This window comes from Herpailurus yagouaroundi, unplaced genomic scaffold (assembly GCF_014898765.1).
Source record: "Herpailurus yagouaroundi ecotype Mexico unplaced genomic scaffold, PumYag 139, whole genome shotgun sequence".
Taxonomy (NCBI): domain Eukaryota; kingdom Metazoa; phylum Chordata; class Mammalia; order Carnivora; family Felidae; genus Herpailurus; species Herpailurus yagouaroundi.
The window spans coordinates 61,594,773-61,618,405 of record NW_024412394.1 but is presented as its reverse complement, the minus strand read 5'-3'; the positions used below and the strand labels follow the sequence as shown (position 1 = coordinate 61,618,405).

Sequence of the window (23,633 nt, the reverse complement as noted above, 5' to 3'; positions counted from 1 at the left end):
ATATCACCATTTAAGACTAGCATCAACACAGTTCTATACACTTACCACCTTACGATCCACTGTTATGACAAATAAAGCATATGGCCCCTTCATCAGAACAGCAGGCTCTCATAAACAGTATAGTAACAGGATTTTTATTTATTTTCCCCAAAACCACAAACTACAAAAAAATTATAAATGATAATTGATAAAAGTGGAAAATATTATAAATGTTTGGAAAGTTGTTATAAACAGTGGAAAACTGTAAAAACAATATTTGTATACATAATTGATATTGTATTAATCAACAAAGGAAATAACAATCCTTGAAGACTAGTGCTGGGTAAGTTATCAAATCAGAAAGTAAAATTGCTCTTATAATTGGGTAGATTTTTTTTCAATTAACGTAAATATCAGAGTAATGACTGTGAATATCTATTACCGGCAAAGGGCAACTAGACATCATTTAAACATTTATCATGTATGTAAAATACATGATATGTTTAAAGGATTAATGGAAGATGAAAAATCATCATTAGAGAATCAGTTTAGTTGCTAGAAAATGTGTCCAGGACAATCAAACTCTCTGAGTTTTACTGATTTATTCTCTTTTTGTAAATTGAGAAAATGAATAAAATCCATGGCTCAAGAGAAGAAGGAACAAATAGGATAAAGGAGGACTCTCATATTTTACAGAAATAATTCTACTGAAGGCAGTCTGCGCTTTATCACTCATCTGAATGAGAACAACTGAGGAAAAATCCTGTGTAAGTACAATAAAGAATGATGTCTGCTGAGGCTTCAGTGACTAAGATCAAACTGTGATGATTCACTGAAACCATGTAATGAAGAGAAGTGATCAGAAATTATTATCCACAAAGGGGGGTACATTTTAATAATTTATTTTATGTTGTTTAAATAGGAGAAAGAGATAAATTTCTCAGGTCATTTTAGAAAATTCATTTGAATTTTCTTTTTAATTAGTAAAGCAATCTATCCTAAAATGATATTTTTATTAGATCACTTTCTAGGTTCCAGATAATGCTAAAATCTTCGAATATTTCTTTCAATTATGTTTAGATAATTGTGGTTTCTTAAGTTTATCTATCATTTATCCATCCTTCCTCTATGTTTACCTGATTGCTATAACAAGTAACTTTTACTAAAATTAGAAATTATTAATAATCATTACATTAATTGTATGGAATCCATCACATGGATTCTCTCACAGTATTATGTAGTATTAAATATGTAGTCAAAAATCCTGTACAATAAAAACATTAATGAAGCTAAAATAATGTACAGAATTATATTTTCCAATGAGATTCACAGAGACTGGAGATCTCATTCACTGTGAAGCTTACAAGCAATTTTAAAGAAACAAGCAAATGTGGAGTAGTTGAAGAATGCCAGCCAGCACTTATCACATTAAAACTCAAACTGGCCACGATGTGCCATATGAAGTCTCTGAGTAATGTATGGTGTCACAAATATTTATATGGAAAACAACTGTTTCAGTTATGAGCTATCTCACTTTTTACTATAATAGTTACATAGTTTGCATGATATTTTCCAGGGTGCCTTAATAATCTACAGAGCCCAGTTTCTTGACAAAGCAATCCCAAAGATACCAAAAATTATAATAATTCTTGCTAGCAAGTATCATTGTCGTGTTTGCAAGAGGTGTGTCTTTGGTATGTTTATATGGAGATTCAACAGGTCATCATTCTTCTTTCCTTCTCATTGGTATACTCCCCTTGTAAAAAGAAAGAATGGATTGCAAGAATGTTGCTATTTTCTTTTCATTAACATTGTGCATGTACCTTAGATTTACCAATTCACCTTCCTTAAAATCAATCACATCAAGCATGTGCAATGCCCAAGAGCTAAAAATGCCAGCAAAGAAACATCGCTAAAAACATTCAAATCCACATATTAATTTGTAGTTTAACCATGTGTTTACAATTGCCAATTCTTACTTCTGCTTTGTCTTGACCCATGTTTAGTTAGCTTTTATCTCCCCTATATGTCCCTAAACTTTGGCCTACCTTCAAGCCTGAGAAAGTGCTAAAATGCCCACCCTCCACATACATTAATAAATCCCAAGAATCAGCTTACCACAGAAAAACAAATTTCTTGTTTAACCATACAATCATACTATCTGCTCATTCTGCCTTTCATGCCCAACTTTTCCTTTCTGCTAGGACTAAACATTACACTGATTTAGAAGTGCTCATAGATTTCTGAGATCAGATTGTTCTCATTGCAATAGCTTTTCTTGAAGGAAAAACTCTAAGTCCATATTTGTTTCACTTGACAGTTTCTACTTGAAAATTTCATCTGCTGTTTTTGCCAAATTATTCAGTTTTTACAATGGAATTTTAAACCGTTAAGCTATGTCACAAGTGTCTAAGTATTTTTGTTTCATTGTAGAATTCAAAAACACTGGTTTCTGAAGTCAGACCTCCTAATTTCAAATATCAGCTAACCACCTACTTGGGCAGATCACTTTATGCTCATTGAGAATTCTCCTTATCTGACCAATGAAAAGAGAGATTTACAATCCCTTATATATTTGGTATGATATTTAAATGAAATAATATTTTTAAAATGATCAGATTACCAGAGGATGGCCACATTTGCTGGTGTTGGAATAAGGTCATGAAGGGCGAAGCCTGGTGCCAGATGTGTGTTGTGATTTTCCATAATCCCTGAAACGTTGCTGCTACACTATCTCGTGAACTTTTTCCAGGGCGGGCTGGCACATGGCCACAGTCTCTGGGCATCGGCAGCAGCATGGTCCCATGAACTTTCCTGGGTGTGGCTGGCATTTAGCCATTTCTCGGTGACACCCTCTTCAGAGGGGTGAAAGGGGTCAAAGCCGCAGTCCCTCAGAAGTAAGGGGCCAGGGAAAACAGCCACATCTGAGACAAAACTTGTGAGAGAGGTAATACATGGGGCTTAGTCATGGACAGTGGAAAAGCAGGGGGTGGACAAAAGCTGAAGACAAAGAACAGGTGTGTGATTGCTGATCAGGGAGAGAGACAGAGTTCCAATACTATGAAGCCAGCATTAACTTGATTCCAAAACCAAACAGATACCCCACTAAAAAGGAGAACTATAGACCAATTTCCCTGATGAACGTGGGTGCAAAAATACCTAACAATATATTAGCCAACCATATCCAACAACACATTAAAAAATTATTCACCATGACCAAATGGGATTTATACCTGGCATGCAGGTCTGGTTCAATAACCACGAAACAATTAACATGATTCATCACATCAATAAAAGAAAGGACAAGAACCATATGATCCTCTCGATAGATGCAGAGAAAGCATTTGACAAAATACAGCACCTTTCTTGAAAAAAATCCCTCAAGAAAGTAGGGTTAGAATGACCATACCTCGAGATCATAAAAGCCATATATGAAAGACCCAACGCTAATATCATCCTCAATGGGGGAAAAACTGAGAGCTTTCCCCCTAAGGTCAGGAACAAGACAAGGATATCCACTCTAGCCACTGTTATTCAACATAGTATTGAAAGTCTTAGCCTCTGCCATCAGACGACACAAAGAAATAAAAGTCATCCAAATTGGCCAGGAGGAGGTCAAACTTTCATGATACTGTATATAGAAAACCCAAAAGATTACACCAAATAACTGCTAGAAGTGATTAATGAATTCAGCAAAGTTGCAGGATATAAAGTCAATGCACAGAAATCGGTTGCATTCCTATACACCAACAATGAAGCGACAGAAAGAGAAATCAAGGAATTGATCCCATTTACAGTTCCACAAAAAAACATAAAATCCTAGGATAAATCTTAACCAAAGAGGTGAAAAAATCTATACACTGAAAACTATAGAAAGCTTATTAAAGAAATTAAAGAAGACACAAAACTTGGAAAAATACTCCATGTTCCTGGATAGGAAGAACAAATATTGTTAAAATGTCGATACTACCCAAAGCAATCTACATATTCAATGCAATCCCTATCAAAGTAACACCAGCATTCTTCACAGAGCTAGAACAAATAATCCTAAAATTTGCATGAAACCAGAAAAGACTCCGAATAGCCAAAGCAATCTTGAAAAAGAAAACCAAAGCAGGAGGCATCACAATACCAGACTTCAAGCTATACCACAAAGATGTGATCGTCAAGACAGTATGGTACTGGCACAAGAACAGACACTCAGGTCAATGGAATAAAAGAGAGAACCCAGAAATGGGCCCACAAACATATGGCCAACTAATCTTTGACAAAGCAGGAAAGAATGTCCAATGGAACAAAGACAGTCTCTTCAGCAAGTGGTGCTGGGAAAACTGGACAGCGACATGCAGAAGAATGAACATGGGCCACTTTGTAACACCATACACAAAAATAAACTCAAAATGGATGAAAAACCTCAATGTAAGACAGGAAGTCATCAAATCCTTGGGGAGATAGCACACAAAAAACTCGTTGATCTTGCCCACAGCAACTTCTTGCCCAACACATCTGCAAAGGCAAGGGAAACAAGAGCAAAAATGAACTGTTGGGACCTCATCAAAATAAAAAGCTTGTGCACAGCAAAGGAAACTATCAGCAAACTAAAAGTCAACTGACAGAATGGGAGAAGATATTTGCAAACAACATATCAGATAAAGGGTTAGTATCCAAAATGTATAAAGAACTCATCAAACTCAACACCTGAAAAACAAATAATCCAGTGAAGAAATGGGCAAAAGACATGAAAAGACACTTCTCCAAAGAAGACATCCAGATGGCCAACTGACACATGAAAAAATGCTCAACATCACTCATCATCAGAGAAATACAAATCAAAACCACACTGAGATACCACCTTACACCTGTCAGAATGGCTTACATTAACAACTCAGGCAACAACAGATGTTGGTGAGGATGTGGAGAAAGAGGATCTCTTTTGCATTTTTGGTGGGAATGCATGCTAGTGCAACCACTCTGGAAAATAGTATGGAGGTTCCTCAAAAAATTAAAAATAGAACTTCCCTAAGACCCAGCAATTGTACTACTAGGTATTTATCCAAGGGATACAGGTGTGCTGTATCCAAGGGACATATGCACCCCAATGTTTATAGCAGCACTATCAACAATAGCCAAAGTACAGGAAGAGACCAAATGTCCATCGATGGATGAATGGATAAAGAAGATGTGGTATATATGTGTATACACACACACACACACACACACACACACACACACACACAATGGAGTATTACTCAGCAATCAAAAAGAATGAAATCTTGCCATTTTCAACTATTTGGATGGAACTGTAGAGTATTATGCTAAGTGAAATTAGTCATTGAAAGACTAATAACATATGACTTCACTCATAGGAGGACTTGAAGAGACAAAACAGATGAACATAAGGGAAGGGAAACAAATATAATATAAAAACAGGGAAGGGGACAAAACATAAGAGACTCATAAATATGGAGAACAATCAAAGGGTTACTGGAGAGGTTGTGGGAGTGGGGATGGGCTAAATGGGTAAGGGGCTTTAAGGAATCTACTCCTGAAATCATTGCTGCACTATATGCTAACTAACTTGGATGTAAACTTAAAAAAAAAAAAGCAGAGCTAAATTAAAAATAGATCTATTTATATAAAATCAATGCTGCAAGTTTGTTAAAAATTATTTGAAAAAATGACTGTGTAAAGAAGTACCTTTTGGTGATGATGTTGCCACATCTCTCAAACTATTCTATTAGAAACAATGGCGGTAATCTTTAGCTTTGGTTTCATGACTCAGTTAACAGTATCTGGCACAGATTTCCAGTGAGCTTGATGTATTAATGGCAGAATTTAATAATGGATAAATTTATTTTGCAGATCCTTTTCCATGGAACCTCTTTCACAAAGATTTTAACCTGTTTGCCTCCCACTATTTGGTATCTTAAAAAAAAAAAAAAGTTCTCATTGCCCTTCTGAGGCTGTCCTGATATTAAAACAAGATTACTCTCTGGAAAGATGATTTTCCAGGGCTTGAAGGCCACTTTAATTCTCTGACACCTAAAGAATACTACTTTACTTTCCCTGATGGCCATCACCATGATATCAAACTTGTGATAAAAGTAGGAAGAGGTATAAAACTAAAGACATAGACATGTTTATTTGTGGTATTGGTATTTGAAACACCAAATATTGTCTTTTGAGTTTATTATACTAGTCAAATTAAGATTATAAATAATGTCTTTTCCCATAAATAAGTTGTGTATTTTAAAATTTGTGCCTAATATACAAATAATTTATTTTCGGTGATTATTAATACAATGAATTAATCTTTTGTTGCCCAATAGCAGCCTCCTGGTGACTCTGTAAATATTAAATGAGAAAATGTAAAATATATTCAAAATACACAGTTTAAAAGTTATGATACTGAACTATTAGAATCATGATAATAAAATATGTTTGTTCTTCCCTACAAGAAAATAGTGTTTAATGTTATCAGCTCCTGTATTTTTTTTTATTTTTTTTTCAACGTTTTTATTTATTTTTGGGACAGAGAGAGACAGAGCATGAACGGGGGAGGGGCAGAGAGAGGGAGACACAGAATCGGAAACAGGCTCCAGGCTCTGAGCCATCAGCCCAGAGCCTGACGCGGGGCTCGAACTCCCGGACCGCGAGATCGTGACCTGGCTGAAGTCGGACGCTTAACCGACTGCGCCACCCAGGTGCCCCAGCTCCTGTATTTTAAACTTTTCTCCTTCAAAGACTTTTTACACAAATACAAAACATGAAAACCATTTGCATACAGTACCAATTTGTGACTTAGTTTGTATATGAATAATAAAAAAACATTAAAGAAGTTGTTCAGAAATTTAAGTATTTTTTATTAAATTTGATTTTAGATGTATTTCTCATAGTAGATCAATGAAAAATATCCTTTGTAAATATAGTCACATTTGCAAGCCTATCCATTATTATAATTATATTTATATGTCAATAACCATTTTGTACTAAATATATAATTGATTTAAATATATATCATCTGATAACCTCTCCAGTTCAAGGTTTTCTTTTATGTGTAATTCCTACACGTGTGGTATTTCAACTATAAAATACAGTGTTCAGACCCAACTATATATCAAGATGCTTAACTTTTAGTATCTGTAGCTTTCATATTAAAGCATCACAGTCAGTAGGAAACTATGCCAGTACAACCTTGAGTATAAAACAAAGAATAGAACTATGCCCATGAGAGACTTGGAAACCAAAACAGATTGTCATTAACACCCCAATTCAATATGACATTTGGTTTATGCTCAAGGTTTACTTTCTAGGAAAACGTGAGACAATTTATATAGAGAAAATTATTTTATAATTATCTTAGTCTAACTCATAATGCAATTTCTATATGGTATAATGGTGGCAAAATTGGATGATGATTAAACAATCTATAATAATAATATCAATGATCAAATGTATTGGGCGATTGAGCTTAAACTTCCACAGATAGTCTCCCTATGGAAGCTAGTTAGTCAGTGAAGGAACTAGGTTTAGTTAACAATTAGTTACAGGTTGGAGAATTAGAAAAAGTCTATGGCACATGTACCCATGCTTCTGGATAGGAAAACCTGTTAAACTGAGTGTGTAAGTTTCCGTAAAATTAAAATAACTACTGGGTTTTGTGTCCATGCATCTCTTAACTAAGTATATAGAACATTATGATAGTTACACCACAATATGGGGTTCATTATCCACAGGAGCAACTTAAATTATGTTTGTTTTCAGTGACCACAGAGTACAGTGCTACCTGTAGGTGATTTCGTAAATGTATATTTTAGGTCTCATCAGAGGCAAGTGAATATGCATAGGTAATGCAAATACAACAATAAATATCAAAAGATCTTTCTCAATATTGTTAAGAATTATTTCAGGGAAAATTTTTTTTTCCTTTTCTTTTCTTTCTTTTTTTTTAAAGTCAGCATTTGTTTTAGTTTTTATTTTGTTTCCATCTGGAGAGGCATACTTAACCACCCATTTTGGGTCAATGCATGCTTTTTCCTATCTTTGTTCCCTAGCATGCAGTCTAACTACCTAACTCTGTTTTATTCATTTTGTTAAAGCTGTGTTACATGTACTGGCTAATTACCATTTTTTCTCTTTCGTGTGAAATAATTTTCTTTCTTAGTGGCCAAACTAGAGCAGTACACTCTTTCCTCATGTATGTGGCTCTTTTAAAAGTAAATTCTTCTTGACCTTGGAGTCTAGACAAATGCTAATGTTGGTACTCTAAACATGTTGTAATCTGAGTTATAGAAATGTGTAAATTGATGCAAATTCCCCAAAGAACATAATACATTGAGCAGCAAGAGGGAAAAGTGGAGTAAATGACAGAAAATAAGGATGAAAAAATTCAGATATGTTAGGACAAAAGAAGAAGAAAATCATAAGATAGAAGGGAAAAAAATCAGGGGAAAGAGACAAGATAGAAAAGAGAGTTTGGAAGACAGGTGTATTTGATGTATTCAGAATAAGAATAAAAATAATTTTCTTTCACTGAACATAAATAAAATCACATGCAGTAACTGTCCTGCAGCAGGAGAATTATAATTCACAGAGGGATGTAAAAAGATCAAAATATAAGTAGCTCAACAAGGCATAAATCAAGACACATATACTATGAGGCTCTAGAGAACGAGGAGTGACAATAACTTAATTATTTGAGAGTTTAGAGAACTCTTAACCATTAGCTCAGTCTTCCTTGCAAGAGTACATACTATGTTTGCTCAGAGAAGCAAGCAGTATAGTTGACTACAGGAAGTTTTTGGTTTCCTTAGACATGGATATTATGAGTTTTAGAAAGAAGAAAAAGTTTGCCAATAAATTTGGAGTAGGAAATTAACGTTTAGGAAGAAGAAAACCCAAACACTTAGGCTAGGTGATAGCCACTGTTCAAGTTCACTTCTGAATGTGACTATTAATGTACTCCCTATGGCCTTTGGTGGGAAAAAAAAAAACAGAAGCAAAAAAACTACATCCAAGTCTGGAGAGATCACTATAAAGGCTGACAGTGCTAACAGAACTAATGTCTAATAGGAATCAAGTGTGAGGGGCAAAGCAGTGTTTCTATGAGGTTATTTATACAAAATATATGCTAAACAATGACAATCACATTGTAATTTAAAAGAGCAAAAATAATATGAATAGCAGAGTGCAGACTGAATAATAAATAACAGCATATCAGTAGATGTCAAAGTACTATAGACTTCATTTTTGTCCCTAAAGGAAGTCAGTGTAGTTATTGAGTGATGGCAGTGTAGGCTAGTGAAGAGTTAGATGTTTAAGAATAGTAACAGTGAGTAGAAAGTCCTAAGATGCCTATTGTTTTTTTTTCCCACATTTAACATCTCTAATACTAGAGTACATTGTTCCTTGATACCTACCTTACAGTTGTTGCTTAGACAACAATCATGGAATTTTCATTGCTTGTTCATGCATGCACTTGATTGTTTGCCCTGCTGGCATAACAGTACAAGTGAAACTCCTTGTTATAAAAGTCAAGATATTATTCAAGAAACACTTGGGGAAAAATATGAATATTAATTGTTGTCTGAAAACCTTTTATTAAACCTTCCAGTAAGATCAAGTAAGTGATAGCATCAAAATATGCAGAGAGAGCATCTTGGAAATTATCTTGAGGGAAAAGTACTATTATAGGAAATACTGCATCACTAGGACTGTATTGAAAATTATACCCTGTGCATAAACATATATCAGTGTTTCTTAAGTCAAAAGGTGATCCAAAAGAGTCAGACTCTAAACATGTAGAAGTATTAAGAATATCCAAACAAATACATTTTTGTTACATTATCATTTTTATATGTATACAAATTAGTATTATAAAACTTTGTTGATTCTAAGAGTTCATCCAATGAGCATAAAATTTCTAACTTATAAAAGAGAATACATTGACAGTATTTTTAAAATTTATTTTATATTGGTTCATGAGAGAGGGCAAGTGTAACAATTCAGGGTGGCTTAAATTTGATGAAAACATGGTATTTGAAGGGACTATATGAATAATGTGGACGGTCCACAATGATTGTTGGAATAAACAAGGAGATATGGAGAAAAGAGAAGTCACTCTTTATTAGCCAAAGTGTAGCAGAGAAGACAACCTCCACAGAAAGTGCTTCAGAGTGATTAAGCACAGAAGAGATTTTATAGAGTTTTGGGGGGACAGAGATACCCTGAAGACATATGGCAACAATTTTGAGAGAACAACAAATATTAAGAAGTACCGACAACAAAATCTCCTGGCCTTGGTGAGCATCCTTATGAAGAAAATTTTGAATTCTCTATCAAGTAAATCACATACCTCACTTTCATTTGAGTCAGTTTCTGGAAATTTATCTTGTTCCTTTGTTTGGACCATATGTCCTGATTTCTTTATATTTCTTGATTCTTTTGGTTGGTGTCTGCCCAAAAAACAAAACAGCCACCTGTCCCAGTCTTCATGAACTGACCTCATACATGACCTCATACATGAACTGACCTCATACCTCTCACTAATCAGCCTCGTTAGAGATTCTGAAAGCCTTTCAAACTTTCTGGTAGTTCAACCCACTTTCTCTGTTTTTAGTGGTCCCCAGGTGTCTAGAATACACTGGATTTAATCAGTGCTCTGACCTAAGTGGAACTAAAACCACTTCTTTGGGCATTCTCCAGAAAAGTTAGATCATGGGAGAATCCATCCAACTAGTTGCCTCCCCAGGGAAAATCTGGGGTCTGGTAGGGTTTTTTTTTTGTTGTTGTTTTTGTTTTTGTTTTTGTTTTTTTGCCTGTTTTCTCTGTGCTAAGCCAATGAAAGGGGCTATCACAAGCTGCATGCTAGATCAAACTGTCATCTTTGTTTCTCACTCACTTCCAGATGGCTAGAGTATGCCAGGTCTTCTTAGCTCTCCAAGGCAGTCAAAACAGAAGATGGTCCTTTGGGCAGCCCCCCAAAAGTTGGGGCATTCCATGTATGGTGCAACTCTCTCCCACCCCAGGGAGAAACTGGGAGCTGGGTTTATTTATCCACTTGCTTTATGCTAATCTGGTGGGAGTGGCTATGGTGAATGTCAGCTCAAAGTTCCATTTCTGTTCTTAGGAGCTCCCAGACGGATAGATTACGCTGGGTCCTGTCTGCACTCTGACACAAGCCAGACTGAAACCAGTCCGTTGAGTAGACCATGGCAAACTTAGTATGTTCAAAGCACAAATTCTCCCCAGGAAGAGAGATAGAACTTTTGTGTTCCAGGGACATGTGTCTTTACAGCTTCCTAAATATTGTAAATGGCCCTCCAAAATGATTGTGCCGATTAACTTTTCCTCTAGTATCATCACACTACTTCAACTTCCATATCACCAGGTTGGCCCCATTGGTTTCTGTAGGACCAGTCCCCTCATCTTCTTCTTCATTAATATCTTGGCTATTTCTGGCCATTTTTCTTTCCATATAAATTTTTTGAGCAGCTTACCCAGTTCAAAAAAATAAATAAAAGAGACCATTGGATTCTTGATTGGGATTACATTAAATTCCACTTACATCAAGTATCTAAAATAGTCAAGGGGCACCTGGGTGGCTCAGTCGGTTGAACGACTGACTTGGGCTCAGGTCATGATCTCACAGTTTGTGAGTTCGAGCCCCGCGTCGGGGTCCGTGCTGATAGCTTGGAGCCTGGAGCCTACTGCAGATTCTGTGTCTCCCTCTCTCTCTCTCTCTCTCTGCCCCTCCCCCACTCATGCTCTGTCTCTCTGTGTCTCAGAAATAAACGTTAAGAAAAATTTTTTTTAAAGTCAAATTCATAGAATCAGAGAATAGAATGATGGTTTCCAGGGCTGAGGGGAGGGGGAAATGGAGAGTTGTTTTCTATAAGGCATAAAATTTCATTTATATTAGATAAATAATAAGTTCTAGAGATCTATGGTACAACATAATGCCTATAGTTAATAATACAACAAAATTTAAGAGAGTATATATCATGTTAGTGTTTACCACAGTAAAAAAGGAAATATTAAAAATAACTTGTTTTCATATATATGAAATACAAATATACATACATCACACACACACTCTATTCTTAAAGAATTGTTATATTCATTTTGGAAAACTTCATAAGTGATCTGACATTCACCTGCAATCAAGAATCTTGTATGATAAGGTTAACTTGAATTTTCTCCTTAATCTGTTGTATATCTAATATGCTTATCTTTGATCTTTTTCTTCCCTTTACTGGCATTTCTTGCTTTGTTCTCCTTCTTTGGATTTTTGTAAAAGATGCATTCACCTTCGTTTTCATTTAATTTTTGACTATGCTTTCTACTGCATCTTTGTTGTCATATTCCCGATGTCTCTTTGTGGTTTTCTTTTTATCTAAAAATTCTATTCCGTTCAGCTTTTAATCTTTTAAACCTATTCTACCAACGCTCTCTCTTTTAATCTTCTCTTGGTGTCCCTTTTTGTTGTGGCTCTTGATCTTTTGGTTTAGTTTCCCACTTTATCAAAAATAACTCACTGTCCTGCTTTGTTTTATGATTAAGAATCTTAGATGAAATTTATTTTATAATAATTAGATGAAAGTTATTACATATATAAAAATGTTTGATGACATGCTAATTTATTACTTTAATGTCAGATTCAATTTAATTATGAGATATTCTGTGTTGATTGAAATATTTCACATTAATAACAAACCTGTCTCCCATAATAAAAATATAAAGATTCCCCCAAAGCACAACTATAACAACCAGCTAATAGTTGCCTATAGTGTATAAAAAAAAGGGAAAGAATTATTCTCTTTGTTCACATAAAATTTACTTATTTCTTTATAATTTTGTACATATATATTTAATACCTTCAATAGCTCTGATGGCAATATTTAAAAAATAATTTATAAATGTATGGAGAGACATTGCTAAATTGTAGTAATTGAATGTAGTAATAGTAAACCAAAAATCATTTAAGACACAGAAACTTCAAACATTGCTAGACGCAGAGGGAGCTAAGCCGGAAAATGTTAAAAAAAAAAAAAAAAAGCATTGTAAGTGAGTAGAAGTGCAGGTTACCCCTTTTGGCATTAAGTGCTTTGAAACTCAACATCAAAAACTATAATATCAATCAAGCAGGGCTTCTTTTTCCTATAGATTTTTCTTATAATTTATATATGTGTATGTATATATATTCATACATTTTTACAGTTACCTTTTGCTAACCAAAGTGTAGTAAATGATTTTTTTTTTGTATTGTCTTCAAATTTAAACCATATTTACACCATGGCTGAAAACCTCCACAGAGACTTCTCTGTGCTGTGTTCTGATACCGGAAGATGAATAAAGCAAAGTGATTTGACTTAATACTATATGCTTATACTGTGCTGAGTGCTCTTTATGTGTTAATTCATAAGATCCTCATCCTTACTGCAATATTGTTAATATTCAGTTGACCAAAATATATTTCTCATATGTATTTAGTCTTCATTACAATTCCTGGTTCACAGCTCCCAAAACCCTTGGAATCTTCTGAGTGATAAGAGCATGGGGAGCACTTTTTGTCTTTAGTTCAGGAAAACATTTCAGAGCCATAAAGGTGAAATGGGTGTGTGGTTATTCATAACAAGCCCCTAACACCAGTAAGCGTTTATGTTAATGAAGGTGACTTTTGGAAAGCTCCAAGGATGGGGGCTGGTTGCCAGGGAGACCATCTGTGAACTAAAGGGTTGAAAATTTCATTCCTACCTCCTGATTTCTAGAGAGTAGGGAGGGGCTCAAGGTAGAATCAACCACCAATGGCTAAGGTATTAATCAATCATCACTATGTAATGAAGCCTTCATAGAAATCCAAAAGTAGGGGGTTTATAGAACTTCCAGGTTTGGGGAACCAAAACGCTTCCATGTGCTACCGTGTCATGTCATAAACTCCAGGAAGATAGATTCTTCTTCATGTGAGACCTCACCCTATGTATTTCTTCATTTGAGTGTTGATTCCTGTCCTTTAATATTCGTTGTAGTAAATTAGTAATCTAATAAGTAAATGAGTTTCCTAAATTCTGTGAGCTGCTCTAGCAAACAAATCTAACCCAAGGAGGGGGGCTGTGGCAACTTCTGATTTATAACCACTTGGTCAGGAGTATGGGTAGCAACATGGACTTGTGATTGGCATCCTGACTTGAAGGGAATTCTTGGATCTCTAATTTGTAGCCAGTTGGTTGCAAGCATAGGTAACAACCTGGATTTGGAACTGGCATCTGAAGTAGGGGCAGTCTTGTTTGCCCGAGGCCTTTACCTGTGGACACTAATGCTAGTTCCAGGTAGATAAAGCCGAATTAAGTTGAATGGAGGTGAACTGGTATCTAAGAATTCTTTGTTGGTGTGGGGAAACCCCTTTTCACACACTGGAATTGGGTCCAGGATTTCAAATGACTTACTCTTCCTATCTCTAACTAATTTTTGATCAACTTCTATGTGTGTAAGCTCTTATCATCTATAAACCAATTATAGTTACAGAGAATACTTATATAAGGATCTTTTTTATTTTTTTTTTAAATTTTTTTTTCAACGTTTATTTATTTTTGGGACAGAGAGAGACAGAGCATGAACGGGGAAGGGGCAGAGAGAGAGGGAGACACAGAATCCGAAACAGGCTCCAGGCTCTGAGCCATCAGCCCAGAGCCTGACGCGGGGCTCGAACTCACGGACCGCGAGATCGTGACCTGGCTGAAGTCGGACGCTTAACCGACTGCGCCACCCAGGCGCCCCAGGATTTTTTTTAAATGTATTGTGCAGCTATCTAATATTGATATAGGGGTAAAAACATAATTTAGAACCAAACCATTTATGGCCATTTTGATCTTAATTGATCAATTCATGCTGGCTGGAACTAACTCTCTGAACTGATGGTTTTACTTAATGTTGGCTTCTAAGAGTTGAAGATGGAACAATGCAACTTTTCCTACTTCCTTAATTCTAAGCAAAGGGGATTCCTGGAGTAGATGACAGCCATATTTTAATGAGTCTTTCACTACTTCAGTTATACAAAGAACTAAATAGAGTATGCAGAGATAAATTGCTCTCAATTATAGATAATTAAATATCAGGGAGGAGGCAAAGGAAGTGTCTCTAATAAAAGGAAAAAAAGGAAACCCTAAGAGTCAGAGAATGGCAGAGAAATAGGAGGAGAGAGGAGAAGCTTAGAGAAACCATGGTCTACATGAAAATTCTTTGTCCTTTGTTGTTGTTCCTGTTTATTAAATGTTAATGTCTCTGTGTCCCTAACTTTCAGTAGAGTGTGCTACCATAGTCTGCTACACAGTCTTTATTCATCGGTTTGCTTTTGGTGGAATTTAAAGAAAAGCCATAGTCTCATTTCGGTAATGGAATTACCTGGAACACAAGACTTGCTCCAGATACAGATATAATATAAAAATCAAATTAACATTACAGAGTCATGCATTCTTGTGTATATGTGATAAAAAATAATAACAACAGCAAAACAAGCAAACAAAAATCAAAACAAAAAAAAACAAACCCATAACATCCTCAAATACCTTCCATACACCACCAGTCTCTGAAGAGATTAGGGAATTAAGACAATTAGGAACTTACAACAGGAATGAGGTGTGATTTAAAGTATCCAGTTTGGGGCACCTGGATGGCTTAGTTGGTTAAACTTCTAACTCTTGACTTGGTCTCAGGTCATGATTTCATAGTTCCTGAGATGGAGCCCCGCCTCCAGCTCTGTGCTGATAGTGCTGCAGAGACTGCTTGAGATTCTCTGTCTGTCCATCTGTCCTTCTCTCTCTGCCCCTCCCCCACTTGCACTCTCACTCATGTGTGCACTCTCTCTCTCTCAAAAAAAAAAAAAAAAACAAACAAACAAACTTTAAAGCATCTGTTTTTGAATTATCAAAGGTAACTTCATTAGAAACATTGAAAATATATTATGTGTGTTATATATTTTACTGTTATCTACTATATTCAAAATACTGAATATGTTATAGTAGGTCCAAATTACATGGGGCTTTGCAGAGGCTTGATATGTGGTTTTATCTTTATACTGAGCACAATAGAAATCCCTTGAAGTAAGGTAAACAGGGGACATTTGTATTTGACTTGAAGTTTTGACAGAGCACAGACTTAAACACTGATTTCAAGGAAAGTCAGACTGGCTCTGAGAGTGCAGTAAAGTATTATTATATTAGTTGAGGTTGAGAATAATAGAGGCTGAGACTACTTTGATGAAATTGCTAAATTTCCACTATACATAAGTGTGTGTTTATGTGTATGTATGTGTATCTGTGTGTAATGGGTGTAAAGACTGCTAGGTAGGAAGGATTGGTAGAATCAGTGGACATTTAGAAAAAAAAAGTACATGGAAATAAAACTTTAAAGATAACAGGGACTGGGGTGCCTGCGTGGCTCAGTAGGTTAAGCATCCGACTTCGGCTCAGGTCATGATCTCCTAGTCCGTGAGTTCGAGCCCCACGTCAGGCTCTGTGCTGACAGCTCAGAGCCTGGAGCTTGCTTCAGATTCTGTGTCTCCCTCTCTCTTTGTCCCTCCCCTGCTCATGCTCTGTCTCTCTCTGTCTCAAAAATAAAAAAATAAAAATAAAATAAAAATAAATAAATAAAGATAACAGGGACTTCCAGTGAATGGATAAAACAACTGAGGTACATTCATATAGTGAATGCTATTCAGAGATAAACAGAAATAAACTATAAATCTTTACAAAAACTTGGATGATTCTTAAGTGCATATCATTAAGTGAAATAAGTCTGTATAGGCTATATTTTTATAATATCATTTACACATTTTGGAAAAGGTAAAAGTATTGAGACAGAAAATGCATCAATGGTTGTCCATGGTTTTTAGAAGTGAGATTAAATAAATGAAGCACAAAAAAATTTTTACTAGGGCAGTGAAACTATTCTGTGTGACATAAGGATAGTTATTAAAAGGCAAAATGTATTTTTTTCATATGGAGTGTATTTTTATATGGAAAATGGTGAACATATGACATTATACATTTTCCCAAACCCTTAGAATCATACAGAACACAAAGTGAACCTTAATGTATGTGAATTTTAAAACATCAATAGGAGATCAGGGAGTCCCACGATCCACAGGAAACTATATAAAAAGAATTTTGATGTTTTAAACAAGTGTGAAAAAGCTTCACTGGTGGGAGAAGACAAAAAGGTGATGATCTAAGTCTTGGGGAATTACTGTTGTCTAACAGACTATAGGCAAAAAGAGTGGGCATAAACACTGTACTTTAGATGACAAAGTAGCTTCTCATGGGGATATGGGTCAGCAACTTTAAAACCACTATAAATTAATATTGGCTTCTAACAATTTAAGTAAATGGATGTCTGATTGTTGCAGATAGGTTTCTAACTGTTGGGGTGGAAGTTTACAGATAAGCAACAAGAGGAGGCTAGAATGAACCAAGAGGTTATGGATTAAAATTGGAAACAACAGAATGAATGGTATTTGGCTAAATATAGATAAAAATGGTTACATATAGAAATATTTATAATTACTTATATAACCACTGATTATAAAACACAAATATATTTCCTTGCTCTGTCAGATAAAAGCATCTGGAAACAAAGATACTCCAGTAGTACAAGCATAGTTAGTGCCCGTATATTAGCTTCTGATAACATTCTTCAATATGAGAACAAGAAATTTCTAGATAAATCAATGATTATAAGACCAGGGAAATAGACAATTTGGGCCTGGATATCTTATAGTTCCAGAAAGTAGGAAAGTACTAAAACAAACAATAACAACCAAAAAAAGGGACTATAATTTAGGAAAAAGTCAAAAGTATACAGGATCCAACAGAAAGAGAGCTCAATGGGAAAGTCAGAACTATTTAAGGGGAAAAAAAGATTGTATTGGATTATAAACTAGTGTAGAATATAAGTATCCATGAATTCATAATGATATAAACAAATGGTTGAGTAATAAGTGAGAGAGAAGAGATAAATCTACTATGCAGAATAATTCCAAATAATTTATTCTCCACATTTAAGGCAATTGATGATACTGTCCCATTCAAGAAGGGGCTGCACATAAGTGACTTCCTTCCAAAAAGTAAAGTATGGAAAGAGAAGGAAAAGAGTAACATTACGGTGGAGAAACCTGAAAACACACTGTCAGGCAGTTAATCAAGTGTAACATCAACAGTGATAGGTCACTTTGATATTATGTATCCTCTACAAGTATGTACCATAGTAATATAAGATGTTAATAACTGCTGAAAGTGGATGTGAGGTAGATGGTAATTCTCTGTACTATTTTGAAATTTTACTGTAAATCTAAAACATAAAGGTTATTAGAATAATAATGGTGTTGTTGATGATGATGCTTGCAGATTTAATACCTAAATGTTTACCTCTCTATTTTCTATTTCCTGAAAAAATATGGAATTCTGTTCCATGAAAACTTAGAGAATATATCAGACTCATTTCTGGCCTCATTTCTTCTCCTATAGCAGGGTGCTTGACTTCCTCTTCCTGTTTTTTACAGACCTCTTTGCCTTATAAAATTCGAACTATGCAATCTCCTGATCTTCCTCCTCTTTTCTATAGACTGGAAGCTAACTTCTAAAAGGAAAAATAATCACAACACCAAGATGATAAGTAAGACATTTTGACCTGACCTCCATATCATTTGGGTCCCAGATAACTTCCAGTACTTTAGCATGAAGTCTAATTGGATATAATTCATCCCTCTGTATCTTTCATAACCTTTATGCTTTTCTGTAGCCTTTGGATTAAGAGTACCTCCTTCTCCAAGCCATTGTTTTCATGCCTGCACAGATTTCTTTTGTCCCTAATTTCCTCAGATATCTATTTCATCAAAATCTCTTCTATCTCCCATGTAGTCAACTAGTTTTTCTACTTACTATTTCTTCAATTTATAACATCATCCAAAGATATTTATCCAATAAAATCAACCAAACAATAGCAATGATAAACACATATATTATCTCCATTTCTCATTTCCTTTTCATTGGTTGTCTTACTGCATTTTGCCTTTCCTGAAGAAAAAATGACAATGTTGCCTTTGCCATCATTTGTCTCTAAAGTTCTAAGGTCAATCACTAATATATATATTTTTTATTTTAATTGCTCTGAGACTTATGGTACTGTTTCTATTCCCAACTTTAAACTCTTTTCCGTGTCACTTATTTGACATTATTTATTAATTCACCTTCATAATAATTGTGATGGTGGGTATAAAAATTAGGGCAGGGGGAGCCTGGGTGGCTCAGTCAGCTAAGCATCCAACTTTGGCTCAGGTCATGATCTCATGGTTGGGCTCGTGAGGTTGAGCCCTGTATTGGGCTCTGTGCTGATAGCTCCGAACCTGGAACCTGCTTTGGATTCTGTGTCTCCCTCTCTGTCTGCCCCTCTTTTGCTCACTTTCTCTCTCTCTGTCTCTCTCTCTTTCGCTCTCTCTCTCTCTCACACACACACACACCAATAATAGACATTATAAAAAAAAAAAAAACAAAAAACTAACGTTTCTGCCCCTGGATGCTGCTGAGTAAGCATCGTTAAAGTCTCTCCCCTGCCCCAACTGCCGTCATGTCTAAGTCAGAGACTCCTAAAGATGCTGAACAGCTGTAGAAGTTTTTCATCAGAGGTTTGAGCTTTGAAGCAACCGAAGAGAGTCTGAGGAGCGATTTTGAGCAATGGGGAATGCTTACGGACAGTGTGGTAATGAGAGTTCCAAACGCCAAGTGCTCCAGAGGCTTTGGGTTTGTCACCTATGCCACTGTGGATGAGGTGGATGCAGCCATGAATGCAGGGCCACACAAGATGGATGGAAGAGTTGTAGAACCAAAGAGGGCTGTCTCCAGAGAAGATTCTCAAAGACCTGGTGCCCACTTAACTATGAAAAAAAAATTTGAAGGTGGCATTAAAGAAGACACTGAAGAACATCATCTGAGAGACTATTTTGAACAGTATGGGAAAACCCAAGGGATTGAAATCAAGACTGACCAAGGCAGTGGCAAAAGACAGGCTTTACTTTTGTAACACTTGATGACCATGAATTTGTAGACAAGACTATCATTCAAAAACACCATACTGTGAATGGCCACAACTGTGAAGTAAGGGAAGTTCTATCTAAGCAAGAGATGGCTGGTGCTTCATCCAGCCAAGGAGGTCAAAGTGGTTCTGGAAACTTTGGTGGTGGCTTTGGAGGTGTTTTTGTGGGAGTGACAACCTTGGTTGTGGAGGAAACATCAGTAGGCGAGGTGGCTTTGGTGGCAGTCAAGGTGGTGGTGAATAATGGTGGCAGTGGGGATGGCTATAACAGATTTGGTAATGATGGAAGCAACTTTGGAAGTGGTGAAGCTGTAATGATTTTCGCAATTACAACAATCAATCTTCAAATTTTGGACCCATTAAAGGAGGAAATTTTGGAGGCAGAAGCTCTGGCTCCTATGGTGGTGGAGGCCAACACTTTGCCAAACCACAAAACCAAGGTGGTTATGGCAGTTCCAGCAGCAGCAGTAGCTATGGCAGTGACAGAAGAATTTAATTACTGGCAGGAAACAAAGCTTAGGAGGAGAGGAGAGCCAGAGAAGTGACAGAGAAGCCACAGGTTATAACACATTTGTCAACTCAGCCAAGCACGGTGGTGGCAGGGCTTAACTGCTACAAAGAAGACATGTTTTAGACAAAACTCATGTGTATGGACAAAAAACTCGAGGGCTGAATTTGTGACTAATTGTATAACAGGTTTAGTTTCTGTTCAATGGAAAGTGTAAAGCATTCCAGCAAAGGGTTTTAATGTAGATTTTTTTGCTCCCATGCTGTTGATTGCTAAATGTAATAGTCTGATCATGACTCTGAATAAATGTGCCTTTTTAAATAAATAAATAAATAAATAAATAAATAAATAAATAAATAGTAAATACAAATTTAAAAATCAGGGTAGGATAATAGAAAGTGATTAAACAGTGAAAATTTTAGAAAAGATGGTAAAAATATAATTCTCTCAGGGGTAAATTTGAGCAAAGATTAAGCCATAGAATGATATGAAGATATGTGAGAGGGCTATTTAGGGCATACCATACAGGAGGTGCTAAAGTACTGATGCAGGACCAAATCTGGAATAATCTAGTGATAAACAACAAGACGGCCAATGTTGTCAGGGTTCATGAGCTAGAGTCAGGCACAGGATAAAGGGACAAAAGATCAGAGAGATATAAAGGGACCAGATGATTGGTGGGATTTTACATGGCAGGAACATAATAGTTTATTGTATTTTGAATGTGATGGAGATAGAATTCTTTTAAAAGATAATCTAAGCTATATACAAAATTGACTGTAGTGAGATGAAAAATAGAGACAGAGATTTGGTTGGAGGCCATTGCTATAGCCTAGCTGAGATGATGGTAGTGAGGTAGAGAAACTGAGATATTCCTAGCTTCATAATTTAAGAAATGTGCATGTTAAAAGTATTTATTTTTTAATTCATAGTAAATTTTTAAAGACTCGATGGACAAATACACATTAAACAAATTGTATAACATTTTACCACTATAGATACAAGTAGAAATATGGCAGAATTTAAAAATGAAACTGAATTATATATTATATTTTGTGCACATAAAATATTTTTGTATAATATCATAGGAATTTTTCCTCTAAATATAAGCTAACAAACTTTCCTAATGTAGACAACCACTATACTAATATATACTGTGTATACTAATGTTTACTATGCCTGTTTCAGTATTGCTTATAATTAACTGGTATGTTAAAAAGTATCTTAGGATAAATCAATTTGAACCATTATATGAAAGTGTCCATTGTCAAATGCAAGAAATTTATCTGTAAATATAAACATTTCAAATAATATGATTATTCGGAAACAAAGGAAATAGAATAAGAACATTTTTGCCTTCACAGTGTAATACAAAATGAAAATCGAAGAACATCTTTTACTTTCAAAAATCTTTGCACTGATAAAATTATATCACCTAAAGATTTTTTTCTGTTAATGTGAAGTGGGTTAATATTTTCTTGATAGCTTATAAACTTTCTTTTTCTATTAGGTTTTTCTTTTATTACAAAGAAGCTAACAGCAGGTGTAATTTTTCAAAGTAAATATATGAACACAAGAACTTTTTTTTTTTTTTTTGTATTTCTTTTTTTCTCTCTCACAAACTACCGTCCTAGTGGGAAACTTTTATGAATTTTTCAATTAATCTTTTCAGAATTATTTGATTTCTTCTATTTCAAAGAAGACTTCCTAATCTGTCATTATTTAAGAAATATAAACCAAGGGACTTTATTAAATTTTAGCTTTAGCACTGCAGGAATGTACCTCGTATTGATTTGGAGTTTGAGTAATAGGAATGTGATGCGTTAGAACATTGTTGTAGGGGTCATGATGCAAGAGTTGGTAAAACAATATTAAGTCCTCAACTTTCCTGTATTATTTCAAAGTTTATATATATTTTTGGGAATCTCTACACCCAACACAGGGCCTAAACCCATGGCCCGGGGATCAAGTTTTGCATGCTCTTCTGAGTGAGCCAGCCAGGCACCCCTCCTATGTTGTTTCAGGAAAAAAAAAAAAAAAAAAAAAAAAAAAAGAAGAAAAAGAGAAAGAAAAACAAACAAAAAACATCTAGTATTCTATCTTTTACCTCCTATTTAATATACATACATGCATTCATGCATATATATATTTTTTTTTATTTTATAACTGAAAAGTATGGTAACTATGCTAGTGAAGAAAATGTAGCTACCTTTCCCATTGCATTCCCCTTGTTACATCCTGCTTCATGCTTTTCTGATCTCTCCAATGAACAGTAAATTCTGACCTGAGGAATCCTTTGTCCACCAGATACCAGGTATACCGCTATAGGTTTGAGTAATTTTGAAAGATATTTAATTTCAGTCTTTTAGGATTTAATTTAATGAAAACCAATAAACCCAATAAATCCTATGCTGGGAACTGACTCTAAAATATTTGATTTTATGAAGGGGAAAATCTCTACAGCAAAGACTCTCCTAAGCATCTTAGATGTTTCTTACATTCAGTTTATCATTAATAAATAATCTCATTTATGTGCTAACACTTTTATTTTATGAAGACTTATTTGAAACACAAATATTTATTAATCTGAATTTAAAGAAGTTTTGAAAATTTTTTTTTTTTTTTTTTTTTTGGTTTCCATTATTTTCAGCATCAGGTCATGGTATAGATTTATTGTTCGAATTGAGTTCACTGAACTGTAAAGTGTGGGTGTGTATTTGAGAGCTGTTAGAAAAGGCTTTCTGCATAAATGCCTGTAGGAGCAATCTGTTCATGTTCAAAATAGCATTCCCTTTTCTCTTCTCCTATTTTCCACGTATTCTGTGCTTTATTTCTTTCAATATCACTCATTCAAAATATAAGGATTATTTCACAATTCTCAAGGGAATTTCTTCAACATTTTACTACTTTCACTGGCCTTGTTAGCTATATTATTTCCTATCATAACTCATCTGAATATTGATTTACTTCTAAATTTGAATTTTAGCACCTGAGTTTGCCAAAGAAATGTTTTATCTGAGAATTTATTTACTGGGTTCTTGATACAGGTCAAACAGTAAACATG

At 35.1% G+C, this 23,633-nt stretch overlaps 1 pseudogene; it reads left to right on the top strand.

Annotated features, from left to right (window-relative positions):
* The window catches only part of LOC121030074 (heterogeneous nuclear ribonucleoprotein A1-like), a 59,791-nt pseudogene extending 39,190 nt beyond the window's left edge, over positions 1 to 20,601 (top strand).
* The last annotated feature ends 3,032 nt before the right edge of the window (positions 20,602 to 23,633 follow it).